This window comes from Monopterus albus, unplaced genomic scaffold (genome assembly GCF_001952655.1).
Source record: "Monopterus albus unplaced genomic scaffold, M_albus_1.0 scaffold74.1, whole genome shotgun sequence".
NCBI classification, from domain to species: domain Eukaryota; kingdom Metazoa; phylum Chordata; class Actinopteri; order Synbranchiformes; family Synbranchidae; genus Monopterus; species Monopterus albus.
Window position 1 is genome coordinate 1,207,330 of NW_018127954.1, and position 7,668 is coordinate 1,214,997.

Below are 7,668 nucleotides of genomic sequence, written 5' to 3' on the forward strand. Positions count from 1 at the left end.
CAGCAGGAAATGTTTGAATGGACTTTGGGATTTCTCATTGGATCCTAGTTTTCTAACAGCAGGACACACACAAACACAAACACACACAGAAAGAGAGAGAGAGAGAGAGAGAGAGAAACTTGCACCAAATGGTGTTGAACAGAGAAAGCGATAGAGAAGAAAAAATGGGAACTGGGAATTCAGTATTTAAAGACAAGTAATTACTTTGAAAGGAAACAATGTCTGCTGTTTCAGTCTGAGTAGTCAGTGTCAGTGTGGTGATATGATGCATACAAGTGTTTCTGTTACTTGTTTGCTTTGTTCTGGCAGCTGTTGTTTTGGAAAACTGCCCATGTATCAAAGCTCTATTACTTCTACACGTCTTTCTATCCAGCTGTCAATCTGTCTGGATATTATTAAAGTACACAAAGCTGTGGTGCCGTGTTATTTTTCTTCTGTATATACCAATTCTAGATCTATAAATGTACTGAAATTTCCAAGTACTGGATGTTGAACACTTTTCAGACCACATAGTGCAGGAATGTTGACATTATACAGTATGTCAGTATGGAGTGGAAGCCAAAATCTGAAACTGAAGATAACATACAATAAAGCTTAAGGTGATTTTACCCATACTGTGATAACTGTGTTGATTCAATGTGTTTTATTTTTACAGTAAATATGTTAAGCTCTAACAGTGAGTACATGTGTTGTATCATCGCAGTAGCAGAAAAATACTGTAAAATAACATGGAGATGCAATAAATCACAGCGTACAATAATTATCCACATTAACAAGCGCCAATGCTGTGCAACAGCAAATCTGTCCAGAGTCCACAGGCAGCAGGAACCAATAACAGTATTAGGCAGTAAGAGCAGTACCAGGGTAATGAACAGACTCCAATCTGGTGAGCCCCAAAGTGTCCAAGCTGTCTCTTTGGCATACTTCAGCAGTGAGTGTATACTGGCATCAACCAGGATGAGTATTCAGATTGGTAAGGGTTCGATACATGTCAAAGTAGTGCATCGAATGTGGGCTTGTCAAAAATCTTGTTTTCCAGGATTAAATGACTATAAGTAATATAATCATGTTGATATATCCACAGAGGACTACAGCTGCCCCCTTCAGCTCTATGCATCGTTTCTGTCTTTCATCTCATTGTTTTGTTTTTATGGACAGAAAGTTCTGATTCAGTCTCACAGCTCTCATCAACCTTGTTTCCAGCAGGCAGCTGTTTGCGGAACAAACAAAAAACAATCACGGTAAAAGTGGCCAATTATTGTGACAGAGAGCGACATTGAATGCTTACATCTGTAGCCAGCCATGCAAACTTTGGCATGAATTGTCTTTGGCAGTGAATGATTGAACTGGTTGTACAATTGCAAAACAAAAAATAAAGCAGCCGTCAGAAGCAGTCCTGAATTCTGAGAAAATAAAAATAACTGGATCTCATAAACAAAATAAGTCACAATCACAGTACAGCATCAATGTTTTTTAGTATCCCTTTGGCAAGTTTAACGTTCTCTGTTTGGTGGCCATGCTGACCGTGCCCAAATTCTGCACCCTGAGCACAGTTATACTACTAAAATAAACAGGTAACATCATGGTAGTTTTCATTACAGTCCCACAACTGTATCTAAAATGTTTGTATTGCAATATTGAAAATTACACATAACATTATATCCTTAATAGCGAAGTATTATTGCAGCTAAGTGCTACATATTTCTCCTCATGAGGTGGTGAAGAAAGGATTGATTCATAACTGCCAAAGGCATTGCTCAAAAGGACAACAGCACACACACATAACACACACAGCAAAAGGCCCATCAAAAGAGACATTCACTCACCCCTCTCCAAGTATAGCAGTCGTTGGACACCAATGAACTGAAGCAGGACAGTCCCCCTCCTGTCATTCTTAGATGTGAAGTCTGGATTTATGACTTTTTACCACGCCCCCTTTTGACGCCTAGCTTCCGTCAGCAGAGCCACCTACGCTGTTTTCCAGATTTGATGAATTTGTTAATATTTAGCAGCTCACCTGCAAGTCATAAAAGCACATCTGGCATCAATAGGGGTGACTGTGGTTCAGTGGGTAGAGCAGTTGGCTCCCAACCAGAGGGTCGGAAGTTTGAATCTCAGTGCCTGCAAACCATGTGTCGAAGTGTCCTTGGGCAAGGCACTGAACCCCCAAGTTGCCCCTGATGGTTAGAGCCATCGGCTGAGTTGGCGTCGCAAATGGCCGCCTCGGTTCTGTAACATACTAGGCCAAATAAATGTGATAAATTAAGTTAAGAGGAAGCCACTCGCAAAAGGTGAATCATGTCCCACAAATAGTGAAAAAAAAAGATTTCCTTAGGTTAGTGAAGTAAGGTATTTCACAAAAAACAGTAATGCAAGCTCATTTCCCTGGCATTCTGAGCACTACAGTTGGGGCAGGTCACATGCTGCAGGTAGCTTTCCAGCCAGTCCTGCCATTCCCATTGTAACAGGGACACTAACTAGATGCAGATGATACTGATATGGTGTTAGGTGGTGAAGAGGAGCATTGGACAAGAGCTGGCATGAGTTGTTATACCATTCAGTAAGGTTTTTATGGACCAAATTACTCCGCAAGGGTCAAATCCCTCAAAAATAAACTGCAGTGAGACCAGACAGTAAACCTAGGTTGTATTGTTTATGTTTAAGTTGATGTTCAAATTTGTGGTGCTCCTTGTTGATTGGTGTGAAACTGTCTGCCATGTTTATTGGTAAAAGACATTTGAAGTGAGACATAAACACTACTGAAGCATGATTCTATTCAATCCACACTGAAAGTGAGGCGTGAGTGGCGCGTTTAAAGTGGAGTGGAGTGTTTAAAGTTATCAGAACAGCTCTCTTTCTGTCTGTCTGTCAACAGGACAGCTGCAGGAAACAGAGTCTTTACCAGGCCAACCAACAGCACAAGTGTACTGCACAAAAATAGTTTTCATATAAGATCATCAGAAAAAAAAATCACATTTTTATGTAGCCTGTCGATTTATTGATTTTCCCCAGCTTGTTACAGAGGGAGAAAGTGAAACTCAAGCAGCCTGATCGGTCATAACACATACCAGTAGAAACAGAAAACAACAGGATTTGTGTGAGTTAAACAGCTGACTGTGGAGACTACGCTTCACTAAATCCAGCAGAGGGGGAAAAATAGCCATGGAGTGTAAAAATGCAAGGTTTCTAGAGGAGATGTACAGTATCTCAGGGATTCAATGTGGATTGACATATTTGATTTAATGGAATTCTATCTGCAGCGTGAGATGGGTGTGAGGTGTGCGTAGAAAATGCTTCCAGTGTGTTTTTCCAGTTTCTACTTTTTCATCCTTCTCTTCTCTGTCTTTTCCTCTACTTTCTTTCTTCCCCTGCCTCCTTTCTGTCCTCCATCATCTGCCCCATCATTCTCTTCATCACCTTTTTACTTTTCTCACTTTGTCTCAGTCCTACTTGTCTCTTTCAAACTACTCTTTAATTTTTATATTACCACCTTTCTCAGTCAAATTCTGACTTCTCTTTCTCTATGTCCTCTATGTCCAGCCAACACCATGTTAACATAATTCTCTCTCTTCTGCTCAACGACTCGTATCTACCTCTAAGTGCTTTCCGCGTCTCTCATCGCTATCTTGCTCACTGAGACATGCCTGTATGCTCATTTTACCCTGCACTTTATTGGATTTTCTCAAGCACATGATTTATGTTAAGATTTATTGGTGTTAGAGTTGTTGAGACATACCACTGTGCACTGTTATGATACATAAAGCATTGCTGATAATCTGAGACTGTTTCTCTGGATTTTAGTAGTTATCTTTTTTATTGTTAAACAATTTTTAGACTGACATTTGTTATATTTCAGTGCATGAGTTGCCTCTTGTGGTAACTCTTCCAAATCTCTGGATGTCCCATATTTTTATCTTGGCCCAGATTGCTCTCCCTCTTGGACTCTTGTCTCTACCTCTGCTTTTGCCTGCACCTTGTTATTCTCACAGTGCTCACAAAACTTGCCTTGGGTCTATTTGAGTGGTGTAATTTGATGTTCACAATGTGATACATACTAGTACACAATAATACATCACAATATCTTTATGCCAAGATTGTGACAGTTAAGATTCTCAGCGATTCCCATATATTATTTGTCTAACTTAAAATTTTGCTGAAGATTGCTGCCTTAAATTTTTGACTTTTCCCAACTTATTTTTCACCATACAAATATTATTCAAAACTCACTATATTTTATATTATATGTTGTACATTGCTACAGCCATTAAGTGTGTTTGTGCATGCTGAGGCACTTTGCTCACAAAACATATTAATGTTTCAGTTTTTTTTGCATGGTGTTTTAATGAAAAGTTTACTCTTCCTTCACACTCATTCAGTGAAGTTTTTCACTCATCTTCCTTCCAAATAGATAGAGCATCTGTAATTGATATGCTGTATGCCTGGTCAACTTTGTGGCACTGGTATAATGTCCTTCTGTCATTGTTTTCACCCAGAGTGGCTTTCAACCCAGGCAGCAGTCCAGATATTACACGGGTCAGGGATGAGAGAGCAAGGGTAACACTTATACCTTTTGTCAAAGAGAGCCTTCTATTGTAGTGGCAATGCACAGGCAGGGAAGCATGAAAGGTGGCATATATACAGACACACCCAGGCGTTTACCTAGTGAGGAACAGATGGTTATGACATTACACTGTGACAGGCAGGGAGCTATTCAGAAATGTTGAATACAGCTTACATTTCTTGTAAGAGGCCCAGCATAGTGGCTGCCACTGGTCATACCAACTCCACAATTTCTATTATGTTTATTACAAACTTGTAAATCTTATCAGTTCCTTTATGCCAATAGATTTTCCTGGAAAGAGGTAGTGGAAACACAGAATTTTAGATTTACAAGTTCTGTCACACTATGCACTAATACTAGTCAAGTTTAGATTATGTTCTACTATTCAACAGAAATATAACAACCTTCAAATGTGCTTCATTAATTGCAAAATTACTGATTGTTGACCCATGGCAATGTGAAATAACTGAGATAATCAGGTGGGAATAAGCGTAAAAACTGTGGAAAGTGATGTAATCTTGCCAGCTCTTGCCAGATCTGCACATTATAAGTTTTAGAGAGAACATAAGAGAACAGAACAAACGAGCTGACAAATATACTACACAGCCACTTTTAGTGTTTCCAACTTGATGATTTTCTCACTAGAGAAAACTTTTGCAACTTTTATGACCCCTTTAGTGCTTTTTAAAGCAAACAGCAACAAATCTAGTGACTTGTAACCAGAGTGAGTGGTTAATATTTCTCAGGGAGTGCACGCTTATATGGCTGTGGCTCCTGCACCGATTGTGTTCAGTGGTTGGGCAACGGCAACACCAAGAGGGTTGATCTGTGGACATCATTTTTAAGGACCTCAGATCTATGAGTCAGTGGGTAGAGAGTACTGCACCCCAAAACTACAAAGGTGACCTTGTCTTTAGTCATTTTTACACTGACATCCAAGGAGTCGCCAATATCCGGCCCTTGTTATGTATGGGCGGTATAATCGCGGGCCGGCCTGCGAATTCAGACAGCAGGCCAGGATTCCACACCAAAGGTGAGACACAATGTTGCTCTGCATCAACTGTGACTTAAATTTTGCACGGCTACTCTACAAACCAAAACAACAAGGCAGAGATAAGTGCGGATGTAGCTTTGTTGGCTCCTCAAATCAGGAATGCGTTGACCTATAGGCTACAGAGAAGCAGAAAACAGTTTGAGGCAGAGCTGTGCAGACTTGAGATACATACAGTAGATCATGTCTCCTTTTTGTTTCGCCTCTGGTACCTCTCCAGAGGTGGACAGAAAATAGACCGCCATTCTGGCTTGGCGCCTTACACACGGAAAACGAGACGGGATAAAAGCACACCAAACCTGCCTCGAAAAGGCAGTGTAAGAAACTTTTGACTACATTCAAATTATAATACCTGTGGTTCAACATGGATCCACCCCACCCATCAATTTTTTTCAAATCAGAGCATTAGAACAAGAGCAGGCATGGCACAGAAAGACAGGAATCTTAAATCATGCACTTTAAATCAAAATCCACTCTTATTTTAACAAACAATGCCTGCATTTTGCATAATTGTAATCTCCACACATTGGGCCAATATGCAGATCAGTAGTGCTGATAAAATATCCTCATTAAGTGGACTGAGTATCGGCAATGTATTGTTTCTTTGTAAACGTTGTGAAACAAATCAGTGTTTTTACTATTCATGAGATTCATTGAGTCACTGCAGGCTGCTGACTTAGATTTTATTGCCACTGCAAATCTCAACCTCATGTGGCCTCACAAGCAAAGATTGCTATGAATTCCTCAGAGTGAGGTATGGAGTTTTATAATTTGGGAAAAACAGAGCATTGGTATAGGACTAGTAGTCTGTATCAATGGATGTTCTGAGCTGAGGTATTAACAAAGAACGTTATATTGTTACTCATTACCTTGCAGTTACAAAACCCACTGCAGAATAACACTTCATTTAAAAAAATGTCCATGTTAACTTCCTAACTCAACAATTTCATATTTTTCTGTTACACAAGGTCTGTTCTTGTACACCCAATTTGTGTCAAAGAGTACATTAATTGGATTGTTCAGAATCAGAACTTTTTAAGCTTCTATCAAATCTGCAAAAACGTAGAGAATGTGACTGAGAGTGAAGGTCCCATCATTACTGGGAGACATGCAATTTCATTTCACATTTTCAACTGTGCTGACTGAAAGTCAGTTCAAAGTGAATCAAGACCAGTTGAGGTGGAAATGTAGTTTTGAGCTGACATTAGAAATAGGTGTCCTGCAGTCCCACAGTGTGATAACTGAAGGCAATAGAATGACCTGCTCTGCATCAGTGAAAGGATACCAAATAGATTTTTTTCAGTTTTACACTTCTGAGGACACTCAAAGGGAGAGACAGGTTTGATTTTCACTTTCACAGTCTTGGTTTCTTCTCAAATTAAAGTCCATGAGCACTGTCTGTACATTAACAAGAGCGTGTGTGTTTATCCTATGAAAAAGAAGAGCTGGTCACATTGTTCTAGTGTAGCACCAGATCCTGATACCACTGCGGTTTAACTATCTGTGTGTGTGTGTGTGTACAAAAATATCTGACAGAAGATGACAAAATGGAGAGAGAGGGGCTGTGCGTATGTGTGACTGTGTGAAATCAGTTGTAACATAAAAGGTTGCACAAGACAGCACCGTCGGGCCCCTTTGGCAAGCTCACACTATGGCAGCATTGAGGGCCAAAGTTGCACCCTCCACACTATGTGGTGTAAAGTCTACAAAGCATTACACTGCTGCCTCGTGCTTGTACTCTGTGATGGTGTTGTTTCCACAGGAACAATCTGAATAATAAAGTTTGTTCAAGAAACAAAAAAGTACAAGTTGAGAAGTATGGCAATACATCCACTATCTTCAGGCCATGTGTTCTTTTCTTGCCCTCTGTGCCCTGTGTTGTTAAAATCCACACTGCACTTCTTCCATGCCCCCTTCAAACCAGTATGGCTCATTTCAAAGATGGACCATGGAGGCTCCCTGCGCAGGTACAACTCAGTCTTGTTAGATCTAAGAAGTCATGTTCTGTAGCAAAGAAAGAGTACAACAAAGAATGAGGCAAAACCAGGGTTAACAT